The sequence below is a fragment of the Leptodactylus fuscus genome, chromosome 6, assembly GCF_031893055.1.
Source record: "Leptodactylus fuscus isolate aLepFus1 chromosome 6, aLepFus1.hap2, whole genome shotgun sequence".
NCBI classification, from domain to species: Eukaryota; Metazoa; Chordata; class Amphibia; order Anura; family Leptodactylidae; genus Leptodactylus; species Leptodactylus fuscus.
Window position 1 is genome coordinate 18679237 of NC_134270.1, and position 26450 is coordinate 18705686.

At 46.3% G+C, this 26450-nt stretch overlaps 1 protein-coding gene across 1 annotated transcript in view; it reads left to right on the forward strand.

The window, feature by feature from the left end:
- LOC142210374 (uncharacterized) overlaps positions 1-26450 on the forward strand; it is a 437305-nt gene that overhangs the window by 373043 nt on the left and 37812 nt on the right. The window lies entirely within an intron of this gene.

Here is a 26450-nt window from a genome sequence, read left to right on the forward strand (position 1 = left end):
AATTAGTATGAGAGGTCAGAGCCCGAATCGGTATGAGAGGACAGAACCAGAATCAGTAGGAGAGGTCAGAGCTGGAATCAGTATGAGAGGTCAGAGCCGGAATCAGACTGAGAGGTCAGAGCCGGAATCAGTCTGCCACGTCAGAGCCAGAAGCAGTATGAGATGACAGAGCGAGAATCAGTCTCAGAGGACAGAGCCGGAATCAGTATGAGAGGTCAGAGCAAGAATCAGTATGAGAGGTCAGAGCCAGAATCAGTCTGAGAGGTCAGAGCCAGAATCAGTCTGAGAGGTTAGAGCCAGAATTAGTATGGGAGATCAGAGCCAGAATCAGTATGTGAGGTCAGAGCCAGAATTAGTATGAGAGATCAGAGCCAGAATCAGTATGAGAGGTCAGAGCCAGAATCAGTATGAGTGGTCAAAGCCAGAATCAGTATGAGAGGTCAGAGCCAGAAGCAGTAAAAAAGTTCAAAGCCATAAGTAGTATGAAACGTCAGAGCCAGAATCAGTAAAAAAGGTTAGAGCCAGAATCAGTATGAGAGGTCAGAGCCAGAAGCAGTATGAATGGTCAGAATCAGAATCAGTATGAGAGGTCAGAGCCAGAATCAGTCTAAGAAGTCAGAGCCAGAATCATTCTGCGGTCAGGCCCAGAAGCAGTATGGGAGTTTAGAGCCAGAATCAGTCTGAGAGATCAGAGCCAGAATCAGTCTGAGGTTAGAGCCAGAATCAGTCTGAGAAGTCAGAGCCAGAATCAGTATCAGAGGTCAGAGCCGGAATAAAACTAAGAGGTCAGAGCCGGAATCAGTCTGAGAGGTCAGAGCCAGAAGCAGTATGAGACGTCAGAGCCAGAATCAGTCTGAGAGATCAAAGTCAGAATCAGTATAAGATATCAGAGCCAGAATCAGTATGAGAGGTCAGAGCTGGAATCAGTATGAGAGGTCAGAGCCGCAATCAGTCTAAAAGGTCAGAGCCAGAAGCAGTATAAGACGTCAGAGCCGGAATCAGTCTGAGAGGTCAGAGCCAGAATTAGTATGAGAGGTCAGAGCTAGAATCAGTCTGAAAGGTCAGAGCCAGAATCAGTATGAGAGATCAGAGCCAGAATCAGTATGAGAGGTCAGAGCCAGAATCAGTATGAGAGGTCAGAGCCAGAATCAGTATAAGATATCAGAGCCAGAATCAGTATGAGAGATCATAGCTGGAATCAGTATGAAAGGTCAGAGCCGCAATCAGTCTAAAAGGTCAGAGCCAGAAGCAGTATGAGACGTCAGAGGCAGAATCAGTCTGAGACGTCAGAGCCAGAATTAGTATGAGAGGTCAGAGCCAGAATCAGTCTGAAAGGTCAGAGCCAGAATCAGTATGAGAGATCAGAGCCAGAATCAGGATGAGAGGTCAGAGTCAGAATCAGTATGAGAGGTCAGAGCCAGAATCAGTATGAGAGGTCAGAGCCAGAATCAGTATGAGAGATCAGAGCCAGAATCAGTATAAGAGGTCGGAGCCAGAATCTGTATGAGAGATCAGAGCCAGAATCAGTCTGAGAGGTCAAAGCCAGAATCATTCTGAGAGGTGAGAGCCATAATCAGTATGAGAGATCAGAGCCAGAATCAGTATGAGATGTCAGAGCCAGAATCAGCAAGAGAGGTCAGACCCAGAATCAGTATGAGAGGTCAGAGCCAGAATCAGTATGAGAGTTCAGAGCCAGAATCAGACTGAGAGGTTAGAGCTGGAATCAGTATGAGAGGTCAGAGCCAGAATCAGTCTGAGAGGTCAGAGCCAGAATCAGTATGAGAGGTCACAGCCAGAATCAGTCTGAGAGGTCAGAGCCAGAATTAGTATGAGAGGTCAGAGCCGGAATCGGTATGAGAGGACAGAACCAGAATCAGTAGGGGAGGTCAGAGCTGGAATCAGTATGAGAGGTCAGAGCTGGAATCACTATGAGAGGTCAGAGCCGGAATCAGACAGAGAGGTCAGAGCCGGAATCAATCTGCCACGTCAGAGCCAGAAGCAGTATGAGATGACAGAGCGAGAATCAGTCTCAGAGGTCAGAGCCAGAAGCAGTATGAGAGGTCAGAGCCAGAATCAGTATGAGAGGTCAGAGCCAGAATCAGTATGAGAGGTCAGAGCCAGAATCAGTATGAGAGGTCAGAGCCAGAATCAGTATAAGATATCAGAGCCAGAATCATTATGAGAGATCAAGCTGGAATCAGTATGAGAGGTCAGAGCTGCAATCAGTCTAAAAGGTCAGAGCCAGAAGCAGTATGAGACGTCAGAGGCAGAATCAGTCTGAGAGGTCAGAGCCAGAATTAGGATGAGAGGTCAGAGCCAGAATCAGTCTGAAAGGTCAGAGCCAGAATCAGTATGAGAGATCAGAGCCAGAATCAGGATGAGAGGTCAGAGTCAGAATCAGTATGAGAGGTCAGAGCCAGAATCAGTATGAGAGGTCAGAGCCAGAATCAGTCTGAGAGGTTAGAGCCAGAATTAGTATGGGAGATCAGAGCCAGAATCAGTATGTGAGGTCAGAGCCAGAATTAGTATGAGAGATCAGAGCCAGAATCAGTATGAGAGGTCAGAGCCAGAATCAGTATGAGTGGTCAAAGCCAGAATCAGTATGAGAGGTCAGAGCCAGAAGCAGTAAAAAAGTTCAAAGCCATAAGTAGTATGAAACGTCAGAGCCAGAATCAGTAAAAAAGGTTAGAGCCAGAATCAGTATGAGAGGTCAGAGCCAGAAGCAGTATGAATGGTCAGAATCAGAATCAGTATGAGAGGTCAGAGCCAGAATCAGTCTAAGAAGTCAGAGCCAGAATCATTCTGCGGTCAGGCCCAGAAGCAGTATGGGAGTTTAGAGCCAGAATCAGTCTGAGAGATCAGAGCCAGAATCAGTCTGAGGTTAGAGCCAGAATCAGTCTGAGAAGTCAGAGCCAGAATCAGTATCAGAGGTCAGAGCCGGAATAAAACTAAGAGGTCAGAGCCGGAATCAGTCTGAGAGGTCAGAGCCAGAAGCAGTATGAGACGTCAGAGCCAGAATCAGTCTGAGAGGTCAGAGCCAGAATCAATATGAGAGGTCATAGCCAGAATCAGTAGGAGAGGTCAGAGCCAGAATAAGTATAAGAGATCAGAGTCAGAATCAGTATAAGATATCAGAGCCACAATCAGTACGGGAGGTCAGAGCCAGAATCAGTATGAGAGGTCAGAGCCAGAATAAGTATGAGAGATCAAAGTCAGAATCAGTATAAGATATCAGAGCCAGAATCAGTATGAGAGGTCAGAGCTGGAATCAGTATGAGAGGTCAGAGCCGCAATCAGTCTAAAAGGTCAGAGCCAGAAGCAGTATAAGACGTCAGAGCCGGAATCAGTCTGAGAGGTCAGAGCCAGAATTAGTATGAGAGGTCAGAGCTAGAATCAGTCTGAAAGGTCAGAGCCAGAATCAGTATGAGAGATCAGAGCCAGAATCAGTATGAGAGGTCAGAGCCAGAATCAGTATGAGAGGTCAGAGCCAGAATCAGTATAAGATATCAGAGCCAGAATCAGTATGAGAGATCATAGCTGGAATCAGTATGAAAGGTCAGAGCCGCAATCAGTCTAAAAGGTCAGAGCCAGAAGCAGTATGAGACGTCAGAGGCAGAATCAGTCTGAGACGTCAGAGCCAGAATTAGTATGAGAGGTCAGAGCCAGAATCAGTCTGAAAGGTCAGAGCCAGAATCAGTATGAGAGATCAGAGCCAGAATCAGGATGAGAGGTCAGAGTCAGAATCAGTATGAGAGGTCAGAGCCAGAATCAGTATGAGAGGTCAGAGCCAGAATCAGTATGAGAGATCAGAGCCAGAATCAGTATAAGAGGTCGGAGCCAGAATCAGTATGAGAGATCAGAGCCAGAATCAGTCTGAGAGGTCAAAGCCAGAATCATTCTGAGAGGTGAGAGCCATAATCAGTATGAGAGATCAGAGCCAGAATCAGTATGAGATGTCAGAGCCAGAATCAGCAAGAGAGGTCAGACCCAGAATCAGTATGAGAGGTCAGAGCCAGAATCAGTGTGAGAGTTCAGAGCCAGAATCAGACTGAGAGGTTAGAGCTGGAATCAGTATGAGAGGTCAGAGCCAGAATCAGTCTGAGAGGTCAGAGCCAGAATCAGTATGAGAGGTCACAGCCAGAATCAGTCTGAGAGGTCAGAGCCAGAATTAGTATGAGAGGTCAGAGCCGGAATCGGTATGAGAGGACAGAACCAGAATCAGTAGGGGAGGTTAGAGCTGGAATCAGTATGAGAGGTCAGAGCTGGAATCACTATGAGAGGTCAGAGCCGGAATCAGACTGAGAGGTCAGAGCCGGAATCAATCTGCCACGTCAGAGCCAGAAGCAGTATGAGATGACAGAGCGAGAATCAGTCTCAGAGGTCAGAGCCAGAAGCAGTATGAGAGGTCAGAGCCAGAATCAGTATGAGAGGTCACAGCCAGAATCAGTATGAGAGGTCAGAGCCAGAATCAGTATGAGAGGTCAGAGCCAGAATCAGTATAAGATATCAGAGCCAGAATCATTATGAGAGATCAAGCTGGAATCAGTATGAGAGGTCAGAGCTGCAATCAGTCTAAAAGGTCAGAGCCAGAAGCAGTATGAGACGTCAGAGGCAGAATCAGTCTGAGAGGTCAGAGCCAGAATTAGCATGAGAGGTCAGAGCCAGAATCAGTCTGAAAGGTCAGAGCCAGAATCAGTATGAGAGATCAGAGCCAGAATCAGGATGAGAGGTCAGAGTCAGAATCAGTATGAGAGGTCAGAGCCAGAATCAGTATGAGAGGTCAGAGCCAGAATCAGTATGAGAGATCAGAGCCAGAATCAGTATAAGAGGTCGGAGCCAGAATCAGTATGAGAGATCAGAGCCAGAATCAGTCTGAGAGGTCAAAGCCAGAATCATTCTGAGAGGTGAGAGCCATAATCAGTATGAGAGATCAGAGCCAGAATCAGTATGAGATGTCAGAGCCAGAATCAGCAAGAGAGGTCAGACCCAGAATCAGTATGAGAGGTCAGAGCCAGAATCAGTATGAGAGTTCAGAGCCAGAATCAGACTGAGAGGTTAGAGCTGGAATCAGTATGAGAGGTCAGAGCCAGAATCAGTCTGAGAGGTCAGAGCCAGAATCAGTATGAGAGGTCACAGCCAGAATCAGTCTGAGAGGTCAGAGCCAGATTTAGTATGAGAGGTCAGAGCCGGAATCGGTATGAGAGGACAGAACCAGAATCAGTAGGGGAGGTCAGAGCTGGAATCAGTATGAGAGGTCAGAGCCGGAATCAGACTGAGAGGTCAGAGCCGGAATCAATCTGCCACGTCAGAGCCAGAAGCAGTATGAGATGACAGAGCGAGAATCAGTCTCAGAGGTCAGAGCCAGAAGCAGTATGAGAGGTCAGAGCCAGAATCAGTATGAGAGGTCAGAGCCAGAATCAGTATGAGAGGTCAGAGTTAGAATCAGTATAAGATATCAGAGCCAGAATCATTATGAGAGATCAAGCTGGAATCAGTATGAGAGGTCAGAGCTGCAATCAGTCTAAAAGGTCAGAGCCAGAAGCAGTATGAGACGTCAGAGGCAGAATCAGTCTGAGAGGTCAGAGCCAGAATTAGCATGAGAGGTCAGAGCCAGAATCAGTCTGAAAGGTCAGAGCCAGAATCAGTATGAGAGATCAGAGCCAGAATCAGGATGAGAGGTCCGAGTCAGAATCAGTATGAGAGATCAGAGCCAGAATCAGTATGAGAGGTCAGAGCCAGAATCAGTATGAGAGATCAGAGCCAGAATCAGTATGAGAAATCAGAGCCGGAATCAGACTGAGAGGTCAGAGCCAGAATCAGTATGAAAGATCAGAGCCAGAATCTGTATGAGAGGACAGAGCCGAAATCAGTATGAGAGGTCAGAGCAAGAATCAGTATGAGAGGTCAGAGCCAGAATCAGTGTGAGAGATCAGAGCCAGAATCAGTCTGAGAGGACAGAGCCAGAATCAGTATGAGAAATCAGAGCCGGAATCAGACTGAGAGGTCAGAGCCAGAATCAGTATGAAAGATCAGAGCCAGAATCTGTATGAGAAGACAGAGCCGGAATCAGTATGAGAGGTCAGAGCAAGAATCAGTATGAGAGGTCAGAGCCAGAATCAGTCTGAGAGGTCAGAGCCAGAATCAGTCTGAGAGGTTAGAGCCAGAATTAGTATGGGAGATCAGAGCCAGAATCAGTATGTGAGGTCAGAGCCAGAATTAGTATGAGAGATCAGAGCCAGAATCAGTATGAGAGGTCAGAGCCAGAATCAGTATGAGAGGTCAAAGCCAGAATCAGTATGAGAGGTCAGAGCCAGAAGCAGTAAAAAAAAGTTCAAAGCCATAAGTAGTATGAAACGTCAGAGCCAGAATCAGTAAAAGAGGTCAGAGCCAGAATCAGTATGAGAGGTCAGAGCCAGAAGCAGTATGAATGGTCAGAATCAGAATCAGTATGAGAGGTCAGAGCCAGAATCAGTCTAAGAAGTCAGAGCCAGAATCAGTCTAAGAAGTCAGAGCCAGAATCAATCTGCCTTCAGGCCCAGAAGCAGTATGGGAGTTTAGAGCCAGAATCAGTCTGAGAGATCAGAGCCAGAATCAGTCTGAGGTTAGAGCCAGAATCAGTCTGAGAAGTCAGAGCCAGAAGTAGTATTAGACGTCAGAGCCAGAATCAGTATCAGAGGTCAGAGCCAGAATCAGTATCAGAGGTCAGAGCCAGAATCAGTATGAGAGGTCAGAGCCGGAATAAAACTAAGAGGTCAGAGACGGAATCAGTCTGACAGGTCAGAGCCAGAAGCAGTATGAGACGTCAGAGCCAGAATCAGTCTGAGAGGTCAGAGCCAGAATCAGTAGGAGAGGTCAGAGCCAGAATAAGTATAATAGACCAGAGTCAGAATCAGTGTAAGATATCAGAGCCAGAATCTGTACGAGAGGTCAGAGCCAGAATCAGTAGGAGAGGTCAGAGCCAGAATAAGTATGATAGATAAGAGTCAGAATCAGTATAAGATATCAGAGCCAGAATCAGTATGAGAGGTCAGAGTCAGAATCAGTATAAGGTATCAGAGCCAGAATCAGTATGAGAGATCAGAGCCAGAATCAGTGTGAGCGATCAGAGCCAGAATCAGTAGGAGAGGTCAGAGCTGGAATCAGTATGAGAGGTCAGAGCTGGAATCAGTATGAGAGGTCAGAGCCGGAATCAGACTGAGAGGTCAGAGCCGGAATCAGTCTGACACGTCAGAGCCAGAAGCAGTATGAGATGTCAGAGCGAGAATCAGTCTGAGAGGTCAGAGCCAGAATCAGTATGAGAGGTCAGAGCCAGAATCAGTCTGAGAGGTCAGAGCCAGAATCAGTATGAGAGATCAGAGCCAGAATCAGTCTGAGAGGTCAGAGCCAGAATTAGTATGAGAGGTCAGAGCCAGAATCAGTATGAGAGATCAGAGCCAGAATCAGTATGAGAGATCAGAGCCAGAATCAGTATGACAGGTCAGAGCCAGAATCAGTATGAGAGGTCAGAGCCAGAATCAGTATAAGATATCAGAGCCAGAATCATTATGAGAGTTCAAGCTTGAATCAGTATGAGAGGTCAGAGCCGCAATCAGTCTAAAAGGTCAGAGCCAGAAGCAGTATGAGACGTCAGAGGCAGAATCAGTCTGAGAGGTCAGAGCCAGAATTAGTATGAGAGGTCAGAGCCAGAATCAGTCTGAAAGGTCAGAGCCAGAATCAGGATGAGAGGTCAGAGTTAGAATCAGTATGAGAGGTCAGAGCCAGAATCAGTATGAGAGGTCAGAGCCAGAATCAGTATGAGAGATCAGAGCCAGAATCAGTATGAGAGGTCGAAGCCAGAATCAGTATGAGAGATCAGAGCCAGAATCAGTCTGAGAGGTGAGAGCCATAATCAGTGTGAGAGATCAGAGCCAGAATCAGTATGAGATGTCAGAGCTAGAATCAGCAAGAGAGGTCAGACCTAGAATCAGTATGAGAGGTCAGAGCCAGAATCAGTATGAGAGGTCAGAGCCAGAATCAGTATGAGAGGTCAGAGCCAGAATCAGACTGAGAGGTTAGAGCCAGAATCAGTATGAGAGATCAGAGCCAGAATCAGTATGAGAGATCAGAGCCAGAATCAGTCTGAGAGGTCAGAGCCAGAATCAGTATGAGAGGTCACAGCCAGAATCAGTCTGAGAGGTCAGAGCCAGAATTAGTATGAGAGGTCAGAGCCGGAATCGGTATGAGAGGACAGAACCAGAATCAGTAGGAGAGGTCAGAGCTGGAATCAGTATGAGAGGTCAGAGCAAGAAACAGTATGAGAGGTCAGAGCCAGAATCAGTCTGAGAGGTCAGAGCCGGAATCAGTCTGACACGTCAGAGCCAGAAGCAGTATGAGACGTCAGAGCGAGAATCAGTCTGAGAGGTCAGAGCCAGAATCAGTATGAAAGGTCAGAGCCAGAATCAGTCTGAGAGGTCAGAGCCAGAATCAGTATGAGAGATCAGAGCCAGAATCAGTATGAGAGGTCAGAGCCATAATCAGTCTGAGAGGACAGAGCCAGAATCAGTATGAGAAATCAGAGCCGGAATCAGACTGAGAGGTCAGAGCCAGAATCAGTATGAGAGGACAGAGCCGGAATCAGTATGAGAGGTCAGAGCAAGAAACAGTATGAGAGGTCAGAGCCAGAATCAGTCTGAGAGGTCAGAGCCAGAATCAGTATGAGAGGTTAGAGCCAGAATTAGTATGGCAGATCAGAGCCAGAATCAGTATGTGAGGTCAGAGCCAGAATTAGTATGAGAGATCAGAGCCAGAATCAGTCTGAGAGGTCAGAGACAGAATCAGTATGAGAGGTCAGAGCCAGAATCAGTCTGAGAGGTCAGAGACAGAATGAGTATGAGAGATCAGAGCCAGAATCAGTATGAGAGGTCAGAGCTAGAATGAGTATGAGAGGTCAGAGCCAGAATCAGTATGAGAGATCAGAGCCAGAATGAGTATGAGAGATCAGAGCCAGAATGAGTATGAGAGGTCAGAGCCAGAATCAGTATGAGAGATCAGAGCCAGAATCAGTATAAGATATCAGAGCCAGAATCAGTATGAGAGGTCAGAGCCAGAATCAGTAGGAGAGGTCAGAGCCAGAATAAGTATGACAGATCAGAGTCAGAATCAGTATAAGATATCAGAACCAGAATCAGTATGAGAGGTCAGAGCTGGAATCAGTATGAGAGGTCAGAGCCGCAATAAGTCTAAAAGGTCAGTGCCAGAATCAGTACGAGAAGTCAGAGCCAGAATCAGTATGAGAGGTCAGAGCCAGAATAAGTATGAGAGATCAGAGTCAGAATCAGTATAAGATATCAGAGCCAGAATCAGTATGAGAGTTCAGAGCCAGAATCAGTATGAGAGATCAGAGCCAGAATCAGTATGAGAGATCAGAGTCAGAATCAGTATAAGATATCAGAGCCAGAATCAGTACAGGAGGTCAGAGCCAGAATCAGTATGAGAGGTCAGAGCCAGAATAAGTATGAGAGATCAGAGTCAGAATCAGTATAAGATATCAGAGCCAGAATCAGTATGAGAGGTCAGAGCTGGAATCAGTATGAGAGGTCAGAGCCAGAAGCATTATGAGACGTCAGAGCCAGAATCAGTCTGAGAGGTCAGAGCCAGAATTAGTATGAGAGGTCAGAGCCAGAATCAGTCTGAAAGGTCAGAGCCAGAATCAGTATGAGAGATCAGAACCAGAATCAGTATGAGAGGTCAGAGCCAGAATCAGTATGAGAGGTCAGAGCCAGAATCAGTCTGAGAAGTCAGAGCCAGAATAAGTATGAGAGATCAGAGTCAGAATCAGTATAAGATATCAGAGCCAGAATCAGTATGAGAGTTCAGAGCCAGAATCAGTATGAGAGATCAGAGCCAGAATCAGTATGAGAGATCAGAGTCAGAATCAGTACGAGAGGTCAGAGCCAGAATAAGTATGAGAGATCAGAGTCAGAATCAGTATAAGATATCAGAGCCAGAATCAGTATGAGAGGTCAGAGCTGGAATGAGTATGAGAGGTCAGAGCCGCAATCAGTCTAAAAGGTCAGAGCCAGAAGCATTATGAGACGTCAGAGCCAGAATCAGTCTGAGAGGTCAGAGCCAGAATTAGTATGAGAGGTCAGAGCCAGAATCAGTCTGAAAGGTCAGAGCCAGAATCAGTATGAGAGATCAGAGCCAGAATCAGGATGAGAGGTCAGAGTCAGAATCAGTATGAGAGGTCAGAGCCAGAATCAGTATGAGAGGTCAGAGCCAGAATCAGGATGTGAGGTCAGAGCCAGAATTAGTATGAGAGATCAGAGCCAGAATCAGTATGAGAGGTCAGAGACAGAATCAGTATGAGAGGTCAGAGCCAGAATCAGTCTGAGAGGTCAGAGATAGAATCAGTATGAGAGGTCAGAGCCAGAATCAGTCTGAGAAGTCAGAGCCATAATCAGTATGAGAGATCAGAGCCAGAATCAGTATGAGAGGTCAGAGCCAGAATCAGCAAGAGAGGTGAGACCCAGAATCAGTATGATAGATCAGAGCCAGAATCAGTATGAGAGGTCAGAGCTAAAATGAGTATGAGAGGTCAGAGCCAGAATCAGTATGAGAGATCAGAGCCAGAATGAGTATGAGAGATCAGAGCCAGAATGAGTATGAGAGGTCAGAGCCAGAATCAGTATGAGAGATCAGAGTCAGAATCAGTATGAGAGGTCAGAGCCAGAATCAGTAGGAGAGGTCAGAGCCAGAATAAGTATGACAGATCAGAGTCAGAATCAGTATAAGATATCAGAGCCAGAATCAGTATGAGAGGTCAGAGCTGGAATCAGTATGAGAGGTCAGAGCCGCAATAAGTCTAAAAGGTCAGTGCCAGAATCAGTACGAGAAGTCAGAGCCAGAATCTGTATGAGAGGTCAGAGCCAGAATCAGTATGAGAGATAAGAGCCAGAATCAGTATGAGAGATCAGAGCCAGAATCAGTATGAAAGATCAGAGTCAGAATCAGTATAAGATATCAGAGCCAGAATCAGTACGGGAGGTCAGAGCCAGAATCAGTATGAGAGGTCAGAGCCAGAATAAGTATGAGAGATCAGAGTCAGAATCAGTATAAGATATCAGAGCCGGAATCAGTATGAGAGGTCAGAGCTGGAATCAGTATGAGAGGTCAGAGCCGCAATCAGTCTAAAAGGTCAGAGCCAGAAGCATTATGAGACGTCAGAGCCAGAATCAGTCTGAGAGGTCAGAGCCAGAATTAGTATGAGAGGTCAGAGCCAGAATCAGTCTGAAAGGTCAGAGCCAGAATCAGTATGAGAGATCAGAGCCAGAATCAGGATGAGAGGTCAGAGTCAGAATCAGTATGAGAGGTCAGAGCCAGAATCGGTATGAGAGGTCAGAGCCAGAATCAGTATGAGAGATCAGAGCCAGAATCAGTATAAGAGGTCGGAGCCAGAATCAGTATGAGAGATCAGAGCCAGAATCAGTCTGAGAGGTCAGAGCCAGAATCATTCTGAGAGGTGAGAGCCATAATCAGTGTGAGAGATCAGAGCCAGAATCAGTATGAGATGTCAGAGCCAGAATCAGCAAGAGAGGTCAGACCCAGAATCAGTATGAGAGGTCAGAGCCAGAATCAGTATGAGAGGTCAGAGCCAGAATCAGTCTGAGAGGTCAGAGCCAGAATCAGACTGAGAGGTTAGAGCTGGAATCAGTATGAGAGGTCAGAGCCAGAATCAGTCTGAGAGGTCAGAGCCAGAATCAGTATGAGAGGTCACAGCCAGAATCAGTCTGAGCGGTCAGATCCAGAATTAGTATGAGAGGTCAGAGCCGGAATCGGTATGAGAGGACAGAACTAGAATCAGTAGGAGAGGTCAGAGCTGGAATCAGTATGAGAGGTCAGAGCTGGAATCACTATGAGAAGTCAGAGCCGGAATCAGACTGAGAGGTCAGAGCTGGAATCAGTCTGCCACGTCAGAGCCAGAAGCAGTATGAGATGACAGAGCGAGAATAAGTCTCAGAGGTCAGAGCCAGAATCAGTATGAGAGGTCAGAGCCAGAATCAGTCTGAGAGGTCAGAGCCAGAATCAGTATGAGAGATCAGAGCCAGAATCAGTATGAGAGGTCAGAGCCAGAATCAGTCTGAGAGGACAGAGCCAGAATCAGTATGAGAAATCTGAGCCGGAATCAGACTGAGAGGTCAGAGCCAGAATCAGTATGAAAGATCAGAGCCAGAATCTGTATGAGAGGACAGAGCCGGAATCAGTGTGAGAGGACAGATCCAGAATCAGTCTGAGAGGACAGAGCCAGAATCAGTATGAGAAATCAGAGCCGGAATCAGACTGAGAGGTCAGAGCCAGAATCTGTATGAGAGGACAGAGCAAGAATCAGTATGAGGTCAGAGCAAGAATCAGTATGAGAGGTCAGAGCCAGAATCAGTCTGAGAGGTCAGAGCCAGAATCAGTCTGGGAGGTTAGAGCCAGAATTAGTATGGGAGATCAGAGGCATAATCAGTATGTGAGGTCAGAGCCAGAATTAGTATGAGAGATCAGAGCCAGAATCAGTATGAGAGGTCAGAGCCAGATGCAGTAAAAAAGTACAAAGCCATAAGTAGTATGAAACGTCAGAGCCAGAATCAGTAAAAAAGGTCAGAGCCAGAATCAGTATGAGAGGTCAGAGCCAGAAGCAGTATGAATGGTCAGAATCAGAATCAGTATGAGAGGTCAGAGCCAGAATCAGTCTAAGAAGTCAGAGCCAGAATCAATCTGCGGTCAGGCCCAGAAGCAGTATGGGAGTTTAGAGCCAGAATCAGTCTGAGGTTAGAGCCAGAATCAGTCTGAGAAGTCAGAGCCAGAAGTAGTATTAGACGTCAGAGCCAGAATCAGTATCAGAGGTCAGAGCCAGAATCAGTATGAGAGGTCAGAGCCGGAATAAAACTAAGAGGTCAGAGCCGGAATCAGTCTGAGAGGTCAGAGCTAGAAGCAGTATGAGACGTCAGAGCCAGAATCAGTCTGAGAGGTCAGAGCCAGAATCAGTATGAGAGGTCAGATCCAGAATCAGTAGGAGAGGTCAGAGCCAGAATAAGTATAATAGATCAGAGTCAGAATCAGTGTAAGATATCAGAGCCAGAATCAGTACGAGAGGTCAGAGCCAGAATCAGTAGGAGAGGTCAGAGCCAGAATAAGTATGATAGATCAGAGTCAGAATCAGTATAAGATATCAGAGCCAGAATCAGTATGAGAGGTCAGAGCTGTAATCAGTATGAGAGGTCAGAGCCGCAATCAGTCTAAAAGGTCAGAGCCAGAATCAGTACGAGAGGTCAGAACCAGAATCAGTATGAGAGGTCAGAGCCAGAATAAGTATGAGAGATCAGAGTCAGAATCAGTATGAGAGATCAGAGCCAGAATCAGTATGAGAGATCAGAGCCAGAATCAGTGTGAGCGATCAGAGCCAGAATCAGTAGGAGAGGTCAGAGCCGGAATCAGTATGAGAGGTCAGAGCTGGAATCAGTATGAGAGGTCAGAGCCGGAATCAGTCTGACACGTCAGAGCCAGAAGCAGTATGAGATGTCAGAGCGAGAATCAGTCTGAGAGGTCAGAGCCAGAATCAGTATGAGAGGTCAGAGCCAGAATCAGTCTGAGAGGTCAGAGCCAGAATCAGTCTGAGAGGTCAGAGCCAGAATCAGTATGAGAGATCAGAGCCAGAATCAGTCTGAGAGGTCAGAGCCAGAATTAGTATGAGAGGTCAGAGCCAGAATCAGTATGAGAGATCAGAGCCAGAATCAGTATGAGAGGTCAGAGCCAGAATCAATATGAGAGGTGAGAGCCAGAATCAGTATAAGATATCAGAGCCAGAATCATTATGAGAGATCAAGCTGGAATCAGTATGAGAGGTTAGAGCCGCAATCAGTCTAAAAGGTCAGAGCCAGAAACAGTATGAGACGTCAGAGGCAGAATCAGTCTGAGAGGTCAGAGCCAGAATTAGTATGAGAGGTCAGAGCCAGAATCAGTCTGAAAGGTCAGAGCCAGAATCAGTATGAGAGATCAGAGCCAGAATCAGGATGACAGGTCAGAGTCAGAATCAGTATGAGAGGTCAGAGCCAGAATCAGTATGAGAGGTCAGAGCCAGAATCAGTATGAGAGATCAGAGCCAGAATCAGTATGAGAGATCAGAGCCAGAATCAGTATGAGAAATCAGAGCCGGAATCAGACTGAGAGGTCAGAGCCAGAATCAGTATGAAAGATCAGAGCCAGAATCTGTATGAGAGGACAGAGCCGGAATCAGTATGAGAGGTCAGAGCAAGAATCAGTATGAGAGGTCAGAGCCAGAATCAGTCTGAGAGGTCAGAGCCAGAATCAGTCTGAGAGACTAGACCCAGAATTAGTATGGGAGATCAGAGCCAGAATCAGTATGTGAGGTTAGAGCCAGAATTAGTATGAGAGATCAGAGCCAGAATCAGTATGAGAGGTCAGAGCCAGAATCAGTATGAGAGGTCAAAGCCAGAATCAGTATGAGAGGTCAGAGCCAGAAGCAGTAAAAAAGTTCAAAGCCATAAGTAGTATGAAACGTCAGAGCCAGAATCAGTAAAAAAGGTCAGAGCCAGAATCAGTATGAGAGGTCAGAGCCAGAAGCAGTATGAATGGTCAGAATCAGAATCAGTATGAGAGGTCAGAACCAGAATCAGTCTAAGAAGTCAGAGCCAGAATCAATCTGCGGTCAGGCCCAGAAGCAGTATGGGAGTTTAGAGCCAGAATCAGTCTGAGAGATCAGAGCCAGAATCAGTCTGAGGTTAGAGCCAGAATCAGTCTGAGAAGTCAGAGCCAGAAGTAGTATTAGACTTCAGAGCCAGAATCAGTATCAGAGGTCAGAGCCATAATCAGTATGAGAGGTCAGAGCCGGAAAAAAACTAAGAGGTCAGAGCCGGAATCAGTCTGAGAGGTCAGAGCCAGAAGCAGTATGAGACATCAGAGCCAGAATCAGTCTGAGAGGTCAGAGCCAGAATCAGTATGAGAGGTCAGAGCCAGAATCAGTAGGAGAGGTCAGAGCCAGAATAAGTATAATAGATCAGAGTCAGAATCAGTGTAAGATATCAGAGCCAGAATCAGTACGAGAGGTCAGAGCCAGAATCAGTAGGAGAGGTCAGAGCCAGAATAAGTATGATAGATCAGAGTCAGAATCAGTATAAGATATCAGAGCCAGAATCAGTATGAGAGATCAGAGCCAGAATCAGTATGAGAGATCAGAGCCAGAATCAGTGTGAGCGATCAGAGCCAGAATCAGTAGGAGAGATCAGAGCCAGAATCAGTAGGAGAGGTCAGAGCTGGAATCAGTATGAGAGGTCAGAGCAGGAATCAGACTGAGAGGTCAGAGCCGGAATCAGTCTGACACGTCAGAGTCAGAAGCAGTATGAGATGTCAGAGCGAGAATCAGTCTGAGAGGTCAGAGCCAGAATCAGTATGAGAGGTCAGAGCCAGAATCAGTCTGAGAGATCAGAGCCAGAATCAGTATGAGAGATCAAAGCCAGAATCAGTCTGAGAGGTCAGAGCCAGAATTATTATGAGAGGTCAGAGCCAGAATCAGTATGAGAGATCAGAGCCAGAATCAGTATGAGAGGTCAGAGCCAGAATCAGTATGAGAGGTCAGAGCCAGAATCAGTATAAGATAACAGAGCCAGAATCATTATGAGAGATCAAGCTGGAATCAGTATGAGAGGTCAGAGCCGCAATCAGTCTAAAAGGTCAGACCCAGAAGCAGTATGAGACGTCAGAGGCAGAATCAGTCTGAGAGTTCAGAGCCAGAATTAGTATGAGAGGTCAGAGCCAGAATCAGTCTGAAAGGTCAGAGCCAGAATCAGTATGAGAGATCAGAGCCAGAATCAGGATGAGAGGTCAGAGTCAGAATCAGTATGAGAGGTCAGAGCCAGAATCAGTATGAGAGGTCAGAGCCAGAATCAGTATGAGAGATCAGAGCCAGAATCAGTATGAGAGGTCGGGGCCAGAATCAGTATGAGAGATCAGAGCCAGAATCAGTCTGAGAGGTCAGAGCCAGAAGCAGTATGAGACATCAGAGCCAGAATCAGTCTGAGAGGTCAGAGCCAGAATCAGTATGAGAGGTCAGAGCCAGAATAAGTATAATAGATCAGAGTCAGAATCAGTGTAAGATATCAGAGCCAGAATCAGTACGAGAGGTCAGAGCCAGAATCAGTAGGAGAGGTCAGAGCCAGAATAAGTATGATAGATCAGAGTCAGAATCTGTATAAGATATCAGAGCCAGAATCAGTATGAGAGGTCAGAGCTGGAATCAGTATGAGAGGTCAGAGCCGCAATCAGTCTAAAAGATCAGAGCCAGAATCAGTATGAGAGGTCAGAGCCAGAATCAGTATGAGAGGTCAGAGCCAGAATAAGTATGACAGATCAGAGTCAGAATCAGTATAAGATATCAGAGCCAGAATCAGTATGAGAGATCAGAGCCAGAATCAGTGTGAGCGATCAGAGCCATAATCAGTGTGAGAGATCAGAGCCAGAATCAGTATGAGATGTCAGAGCTAGAATCAGCAAGAGAGGTCAGACCCAGAATCAGTATGAGAGGTCAGAGCCAGAATCAGTATGAGAGGTCAGAGCCAGAATCAGACTGAGAGGTTAGAGCCAGAATCAGTATGAGAGGTCGGAGCCAGAATCAGTCTGAGAGGTCAGAGCCAGAATCAGTATGAGAGGTCACAGCCAGAATCAGTCTGAGAGGTCAGAGCCAGAATTAGTATGAGAGGTCAGAGCCGGAATCGGTATGAGAGGACAGAACCAGAATCAGTAGGAGAGGTCAGAGCTGGAATCAGTATGAGAGGTCAGAGCTTGAATCAGTATGAGAGGTCAGAGTCGGAATCAGACTGAGAGGTCAGAGCCGGAATCAGTCTGACACGTCAATGCCAGAAGCAGTATGAGATGTCAGAGCGAGAATCAGTCTGAGAGGTCAGAGCCAGAATCAGTATGAGAGGTCAGAGCCAGAATCAGTCTGAGAGGTCAGAGCCAGAATCAGTCTGAGAGGACAGAGCCAGAATCAGTATGAGAAATCAGAGCCGGAATCAGACTGAGAGGTCAGAGCCAGAATCAGTATGAAAGATCAGAGCCAGAATCAGTATGAGAGGAAAGAGCCGGAATCAGTATGAGAGGTCAGAGCAAGAAACAGTATGAGAGGTCAGAGCCAGAATCAGTCTTAGAGGTCAGAGCCAGAATCAGTATGAGAGGTTAGAGCCAGAATTAGTATGGGAGATCAGAGCCACAATCAGTTTGTGAGGTCAGAGCCAGAATTAGTATGAGAGATCAGAGTCAGAATCAGTATAAGATATCAGAGCCAGAATCAGTATGAGAGGTCAGAGCTGGAATCAGTATGAGAGGTTAGAGCCGCAATCAGTCTAAAAGGTCAGAGCCAGAAGCAGTATGAGACGTCAGAGCCAGAATCAGTCTGAGAGGTCAGATCCAGAATTAGTATGAGAGGTCAGAGCCAGAATCAGTCTGAAAGGTCAGAGCCAGAATCAGTATGAGATCAGAGCCAGAATCAGTATGAGAGGTCAGAGCCAGAATCAGTATGAGAGGACAGAGCCAGAATCAGTATAAGATATCAGAGCCAGAATCAGTATGAGAGATCAGAGCTGGAATCAGTATGAGAGGTCAGAGCCGCAATCAGTCTAAAAGTTCAGAGCCAGAAGCAGTATGAAACGTCAGAGGCAGAATCAGTCTGAGAGGTCAGAGCCAGAATTAGTATGAGAGGTCAGAGCCAGAATCAGTCTGAAAGGTCAGAGCCAGAATCAGTATGACAGATCAGAGCCAGAATCTGGATGAGAGGTCAGAGTCAGAATCAGTATGAGAGGTCAGAGCCAGAATCAGTATGAGAGGTTGGAGCCAGAATCAGTCTGAGAGGTCAGAACCAGAATTAGTATGAGAGGTCAGAGCTGGAATCGGTATGAGAGGACAGAACCAGAAGCAGTAGGAGTGGTCAGAGCTGGAATCAGTATGAGAGGTCAGAGCTGGAATCAGTATGAGAGGTCAGAGCTGGAATCAGTATGAGAGATCAGAGTCAGAATCAGTATGAGAGGTCAGAGCCAGAAGCAGTATGAGACGTCAGAGCCAGAATCAGTCTGAGAGGTCAGAGCCAGAATCAGTCTGAGAGGTCAGAGCCAGAATCAGTCAGAGAGGTCAGAGCCATAATTAGTTTGAAAGGTCAGAGCCAGAATCTGTCTGAGAGGACAGAGCCAGAATCAGTCTGAGAGGTCAGAGCCAGAATCAGTATGAGAGGTCAGAGCCAGAATCAGTATGAGAGGTCAGAGCCAGAATCAGTATGAGAGGTCAGAGCCAGAATCAGACAGAGAGTTAGAGCCAGAATAAGTCTGAGAGGTCAGAGCCAGAATCAGTATGAGAGATCAGAGCCGGAATCAGTATGAGAGGTCAGAGCTAGAATCAGTATGAGAGGTCAGAACCCGAATCAGTATGAGAGATCAGAGCCAGAATCAGTCTGAGAGGTCAGAGCCAGAATCAGTCTGAGAGGTCAGAGCAAGAATCAGACTGAGAGGTCAGAGCTAGAATTAGTATGAGAGGTCAGAGCCAGAATCAGTCTGAGAGTTCAGAGACAGAATAAGTCTGAAAGGTCAGAGCCAGAATCAGTATGAGAGGTTAGAGCCAGAATCAGTATGAGAGGTCAGAGCCAGAAGCAATATGAAAGGTCAGAACTAGAATCAGTATGAGAGGTCAGAGCCAGAAGCAGTATTAGACGTCAGAGCCAGAATCAGTAAGAGAGGTCAGACCCAGACTCAGTATGAGAGGTCAGAGCCAGAAGCAGTCTGAGAGGTCAGAGCCAGAATCAGTATGAGAGATCAGAGTCAGAATCAGTATGAGAGGTCAGAACCAGAATCAGTCTGAGAGGTCAGAGCCAGAATCAGTCTGAGAGGTCAGAGCCAGAATCAGTCTGAGAGGTCAGAGCCAGAATCAGTCAGAGAGGTCAGAGCCAGAATCTGTCTGAGAGGACAGAGCCAGAATCAGTCTGAGAGGTCAGAGCCAGAATCAGTATGAGAGGTCAGAGCCAGAATCAGTATGAGAGGTCAGAGTCAAAATCAGTATGAGAGGTCAGAGCCAGAATCAGACAGAGAGTCAGAGCCAGAATAAGTCTGAGAGGTCAGAGCCAGAATCAGTATGAGAGATCAGAGCTGGAATCAGTATGAGACGTCAGAGTCGGAATCAGTATGAGAGGTCAGAGCTAGAATCAGTATGAGAGGTCAGAACCCGAATCAGTATGAGAGATCAGAGCCAGAATCAGTATGAGAGATCAGAGCCAGAATCAGTCTGAGAGGTCAGAGCCAGAATCAGTATGAGAGGTTAGAGCCAGAATCAGTATGAGAGGTCAGAGCCAGAAGCAGTATGAAAGGTCAGAACTAGAATCAGTATGAGAGGTCAGAGCCAGAAGCAGTATTAGACGTCAGAGCCAGAATCAGTAAGAGAGGTCAGACCCAGACTCAGTATGAGAGGTCAGAGCCAGAAGCAGTCTGAAAGGTCAGAGCCGGAATCAGTATGAGAGATCAGAGTCAGAATCAGTATGAGAGGTCAGAGCCACAAGCAGTATGAGACGTCAGAGCCAGAATCAGTCTCAGAAGTCAGAGCCAGAATCAGTCTGAGAGGTCAGAGCCAGAATCAGTCAGAGAGGTCAGAGCCATAATTAGTTTGAGAGGTCAGAGCCAGAATCTGTCTGAGAGGACAGAGCCAGAATCAGTCTGAGAGGTCAGAGCCAGAATCAGTATGAGAGGTCAGAGCCAGAATCAGTATGAGAGGTCAGAGCCAGAATCAGACAGAGAGTCAGAGCCAGAATAAGTCTGAGAGGTCAGAGCCAGAATCAGTATGAGAGGTCAGAGCAGGAATCAGACTGAGAGGTCAGAGCCGGAATCAGACTGAGAGGTCAGAGCCGGAATCAGTCTGAGAGGTCAGAGCAAGAAGCAGTATGAGACGTCAGAGTCAGAATCAGAATGAGAGGTCAGAGCCAGAATCAGTCTGAGAGGTAAGAGCCAGAATAAGTCTGAGTCCTCAGAGCCAGAATCAGTATGAGATGTCAGAGCCAGAATCAATCTGAGAGGTCAGAGCCAGAAGAAGTATGAGATGTCAGAGCCAGAAGCAGTCTGAGAGGTCAGAGCCGGAATCAGCCTGAGAGGTCAGAGCAAGAAGCAGTATGAGACGTCAGAGTCAGAATCAGAATGAGAGGTCAGAGCCAGAAGCAATATGAGACATCAGAGCCAGAATCAGTCTGAGAGGTCAGAGCCAGAATCAGTCTGAGAGGTCAGAGCCAGAATCAGTCAGAGAGGTCAGAGCCATAATTAGTTTGAGAGGTCAGAGCCAGAATCTGTCTGAGAGGACAGAGCCAGAATCAGTCTGAGAGGTCAGAGCCAGAATCAGTATGAGAGGTCAGAGCCAGAATCAGTATGAGAGGTCAGAGCCAGAAGCAGTATTAGACGTCAGAGCCAGAATCAGTAAGAGAGGTCAGACCCAGACTCAGTATGAGAGGTCAGAGCCAGAAGCAGTCTGAAAGGTCAGAGCCGGAATCAGTATGAGAGATCAGAGTCAGAATCAGTATGAGAGGTCAGAGCCACAAGCAGTATGAGACGTCAGAGCCAGAATCAGTCTCAGAAGTCAGAGCCAGAATCAGTCTGAGAGGTCAGAGCCAGAATCAGTCAGAGAGGTCAGAGCCATAATTAGTTTGAGAGGTCAGAGCCAGAATCTGTCTGAGAGGACAGAGCCAGAATCAGTCTGAGAGGTCAGAGCCAGAATCAGTATGAGAGGTCAGAGCCAGAATCAGTATGAGAGGTCAGAGTCAGAATCAGTATGAGAGGTCAGAGCCAGAATCAGACAGAGAGTCAGAGCCAGAATAAGTCTGAGAGGTCAGAGCCAGAATCAGTATGAGAGGTCAGAGCAGGAATCAGACTGAGAGGTCAGAGCCGGAATCAGACTGAGAGGTCAGAGCCGGAATCAGTCTGAGAGGTCAGAGCAAGAAGCAGTATGAGACGTCAGAGTCAGAATCAGAATGAGAGGTCAGAGCCAGAATCAGTCTGAGAGGTAAGAGCCAGAATAAGTCTGAGTCCTCAGAGCCAGAATCAGTATGAGATGTCAGAGCCAGAATCAATCTGAGAGGTCAGAGCCAGAAGAAGTATGAGATGTCAGAGCCAGAAGCAGTCTGAGAGGTCAGAGCCGGAATCAGCCTGAGAGGTCAGAGCAAGAAGCAGTATGAGACATCAGAGCCAGAATCAGTCTGAGAGGTCAGAGCCAGAATCAGTCTGAGAGGTCAGAGCCAGAATCAGTCAGAGAGGTCAGAGCCATAATTAGTTTGAGAGGTCAGAGCCAGAATCTGTCTGAGAGGACAGAGCCAGAATCAGTCTGAGAGGTCAGAGCCAGAATCAGTATGAGAGGTCAGAGCCAGAATCAGTATGAGAGGTCAGAGCCAGAATCAGTATGAGAGGTCAGAGCCAGAATCAGTATGAGAGATCAGAGCCGGAATCAGTATGAGAGGTCAGAGCTAGAATCAGTATGAGAGGTCAGAACCCGAATCAGTATGAGAGATCAGAGCCAGAATCAGTATGAGATATCAGAGCCAGAATCAGTCTGAGAGTTCAGAGCCAGATTCAGTATGAGAGGTCAGAGCCGGAATCAGACTGAGAGGTCAGAGCCAGAAGCAGTCTGAGACGTCAGAGCAAGAAGCAGTATGAAACGTCAGAGTCAGAATCAGTATGAGAGGTCAGAGCCAGAATCAATATGAGAGATCAGAACCAGAATCAGTCTGAGAGGTCAGAGCCAGAATCAGTATGAGTGGTCAGAGCAGGAATCAGACTGAGAGGTCAGAGCCGGAATCAGACTGAGAGGTCAGAGCCGGAATCAGTCTGAGAGGTCAGAGCCAGAAGAAGTATGAGATGTCAGAGCCAGAATCAGTATGAGAGGTCAGAGCCAGAATCAGTATGAGAGGTCAGAGCCAGAATCAGTCTGAGCGGTCAGAGCCGGAATCAGTATAAGAGGTCAGAGCCAGAATCAGTCTGAGAGGTCATTGCCAGAAGTAGTATGAAAGGTCAGAACTGGAATCAGTATGAGAGGTCAGAGCCAGAAGCAGTATGAAAGGTCAGAGCCGGAATCAGTATGAGAGGTCAGAGCCAGAATTTTTCTGAGAGGTCAGAGTCAGAATCAATATGAGAGGTCAGAGCCAGAATCAGTATGAGAGGTCAGAGCCAGAATCAGTCTGAGAGGTCAGAGCCAGAATCAATCTGAGTGGTCAGAGCCAGAAGAAGTATGAGATGTCAGAGCCAGAATCAGTCTGAGAGGTCAGAGCCAGAATCAGTCTGAGAGGTCAGAGACAGAAGCAGTATGAAAGGTCAGAACCGGAATCAGTATGAGAGGTCAGAGCCAGAATCGGTATGAGAGGTCAGAGCCAGATTCAGTCTGAGATATATATGCGAGCGCATATATATGCGCTCGCAAATACAGGGTGTCCAAAAAAAACACGCGCGCACATGGGCGCGGGTGTCCCATATATATACGTGCACATATACAGGGTCTCGCATATATATGCGCGCGCATTTACAGGGTGTCGCATTTATATGCGCACGCATATATAGGGTGTCCAAAAAAAATGTATACACATTTTAGCAGCTGATAACTCAATTATTTATTCTTTTTTTACAGACTGAACCCATTACGAGCGCTCCCATTGAAGTTAAAGGGAAGTGTTCGGCAGCCTGCCGTAGCGCTGGCGTGTACGGCTGTGATACACGCTCGGCGTTACTCTGTGTGAATGTTCCCTTACACGTGGTTGTGCACGTCAGTTTCACAACCTGAACAGGTGAGAGGCCATCGGGTCTAAATAGATATTACTTTTTATACTTTTTTTGTAACAACCATATTTTAAAAATTACTACACTATCATCGGTTTTTGCTCGGTGCTGTTTTGTTTTGTGTTCTCTTTGACGTTTAATATGATGGAAGTTCTTGGTTGTCCTGATCTGGTCCTAGTCTTTGCTGAAGTCCTCGCCTGTCTTGGATTGTGTTCAGTTCTGGTCTTGGGTTGTGTCTGGCCTTGTCCTGGATTGTGTCTATTCCTGTCCTTGGGCTGTATCTAGTCCTGTATTGGGCTGTGTGTAGCCTGGTCTTGGGCTGTGTCTAGACCTATTCTTGGGCTGTGTCTGACCCTGTCCTGGATCGGGTCTAGTCCTGTCTTGGACTGTATCTGACCTTGTCCTGTCTTGGGCTGTATCTAGTCCTGTCTCGGACTGTATCTAGTCCTGTATTGGGCCGTGTCTAGACCTATTCTTGGGCTGTGTCTGACCCTGTCCTAGATTGCGTCTAGTCCTGTCTTGGACTGTATCTGACCTTGTCCTGTCTTGGGCTGTATCTAGTCCTGTCTCGGACTGTATCTAGTCCTGTATTGGGCCGTGTCTAGACCTATTCTTGGGCTGTGTCTGACCCTGTCCTAGATTGCGTCTAGTCCTGTCTTGGACTGTATCTAGTCCTGTCTTGGACTGTATATAGTCCTGTATTGGCCTGGTGTAGCCTGCTTTTGGGCCGTGTCTAGACCTATCCTTGGGCTGTGTCTGGCCTTGTCCTGTATTGTGTCTAGTCCTGTCTTGGGCTGTATCTAGATCTGACCTAGGGCTCTGTTTAGCCTGGTCTTTGGATGCTTCTTAGTCTTGTCTTGGGCTCCGTATACTCCTGATCTAATATTATCTATAGTCAGTGTTTTGAGCATGCATTATCCCTAGCCTCACACAGCGGGGACTCAGTAGTCAGCACTGCTACATCTGTCAGACCCCATAGGAATGTTATTATCCATATTCTGCACCGATTCTATGCTGACGGCTTAAAGTGACAGAGCAGACTTTCATATAACCTTCATGGAGTGCATCTGTCAGGGGTTTGTGTGATGCTGCGGTGCCGCACGTGTCTCATTCAGTCCATTCTTTGTTACACACACACACATATATATATATATATATATATATATATATATACAGTCCTATGAAAAAGTTTGGGCACCCCTATTAATCTTAATCATTTTTAGTTCTAAATATTTTGGTATTTGCAACAGCCATTTCAGTTTGATATATCTAATAACTGATGGACACAGTAATATTTCAGGATTGAAATGAGGTTTATTGTACTAACAGAAAATGTGCAATATGCATTAAACCAAAATTTGACCGGTGCAAAAGTATGGGCACCTCAACAGAAAAGTGACATTAATATTTAGTAGATCCTCCTTTTGCAAAGATAACAGCCTCTAGTCGCTTCCTGTAGCTTTTAATCAGTTCCTGGATCCTGGATGAAGGGATTTTGGACAAACAATTCAAGTTCAGTTAAGTTAGATGGTCGCCGAGCATGGACAGCCCGCTTCAAATCATCCCACAGATGTTCAATGATATTCAGGTCTGGGGACTGGGATGACCATTCCAGAACATTGTAATTGTTCCTCTGCATGAATGCCTGAGGATTTGGAGCGGTGTTTTGGATCATTGTCTTGCTGAAATATCCATCCCCGGCGTAACTTCAACTTCGTCACTGATTCTTGAACATTATTCTCAAGAATCTGCTGATACTGAGTGGAATCCATGCGACCCTCAACTTTAACAAGATTCCCGATGCCGGCATTGGCCACACAGCCCCAAAGCATGATGGAACCTCCACCAAATTTTACAGTGGGTAGCATGTGTTTTTCTTGGAATGCTGTTTCTTTTTGGACGCCATGCATAACGCCTTTTTTTATAACCAAACAACTCAATTTTTGTTTCCAAAATGAAGCTGCCTTGTCCAAATGTGCTTTTTCATACCTCAGGCAACTCTATTTGTGGCGTACGTGCAGAAACGGCTTCTTTCTCATCACTCTCCCATACAGCTTCTATTTGTGCAAAGTGCGCTGTATAGTTGACCGATGCACAGTGACACCATCTGCAGCAAGATGATGCTGCAGCTCTTTGGAGGTGGTCTGTGGATTGTCCTTGACTGTTCTCACCATTCTTCTTCTCTGCCTTTCTGATATTTTTCTTGGCCTGCCACTTCTGGGCTTAACAAGAACTGTCCCTGTGGTCTTCCATTTCCTTACTATGTTCCTCACAGTGGAAACTGACAGGTTAAATCTCTGAGACAACTTTTTGTATGCTTCCCCTGAACAACTATGTTGAACAATCTTTGTTTTCAGATCATTTGAGAGTTGTTTTGAGTAGCCCATGATGCCACTCTTCAGAGGAGATTCAAATAGGAGAACAACTTGCAATTGGCCACCTTAAATACCTTTTCTTATGATTGGATACATCTGGTTATGAAGGTCAAATCTCACTGAGGTTACAAAACCAATTTTGTGCTTCAGTAAGTCAGTAAAAAGTAGGGGAATTCAAATCAATAAAATGATAAGGGTGCCCATACTTTTGCACCGGTCAAATTTTGGTTTAATGCATATTGCACATTTTCTGTTAGTACAATAAACCTCATTTCAATCCTGAAATATTCATCAGTTATTAGATATATCAAACTGAAATGGCTGTTGCAAACACCAAAATATTTAGAACAAAAAATGATTAAGATTAATAGGGGTGCCCAAACTTTTTCATAGGACTGTATATATATATATATATATATATATATATATATATACATACACATACTGTACATATCATGGAGGCTTCAGACCCGGGAGGTCAATTATTACCATCTCCCAGTACATGCTCGGCGTTCTACCTCCCAGAGGACACAATCCGCAGCAGAACCATCACCCAATTATATCGACAACCCAGCAGGAGCCACAATTATTATTATTTCTTTCTAGTCACGTCCAATGTAAGCATTATAAAAAAAAGTATTTGCCCCCTTCCAGAATCATTATTTATGAGTGTAAATGTACTTCAGTACTTTCCTCCTGCATTTGTGTGAAGTCTCGCCCCTGGCCATTGGGGGTAGCTGGTTCCATAGATCCAAAAAGCCCCAAGATGTCTCCGTAGGACAGAGGCAGGGTCTTCAGTATGGCACCTGTGAACCGAGTAGGGTCCAGTACGTAGACAATGGGGCTGAGCCACAGAACTACCATTGGAGAGGCTAGACAATGTTGCAGACAGAAAAATGGAAAAGAGTCCATGTTGCTAGTTGGGATGGGTACAGCACAGATCCAGTTGTGAACCCTCAACAACATGGAAGACGTCATCTTATCAAGAGATTGAGTTGGCCTGGAACCTGGAGGACAAACCTGGGTTTGTCCTTGTAACGTAAGAGACCAGCTTGTAGGCCGTGGGTTGAAGACCAGAGGCAAAGACAGCAGAGACACTGCACTTATTTGGAGATCCCTGGGTGGAAGTGGTGATCCTGACACCGCCAAAAACGGCCTATAGAGTCACCTGTAGGGGTGGGATGAAGCCGCTTCTCCCCAGTTCTGTTGATCTACTTGTTAAATATTTGGCAGGTTTGCAAAGACAGTGATAAAAGGT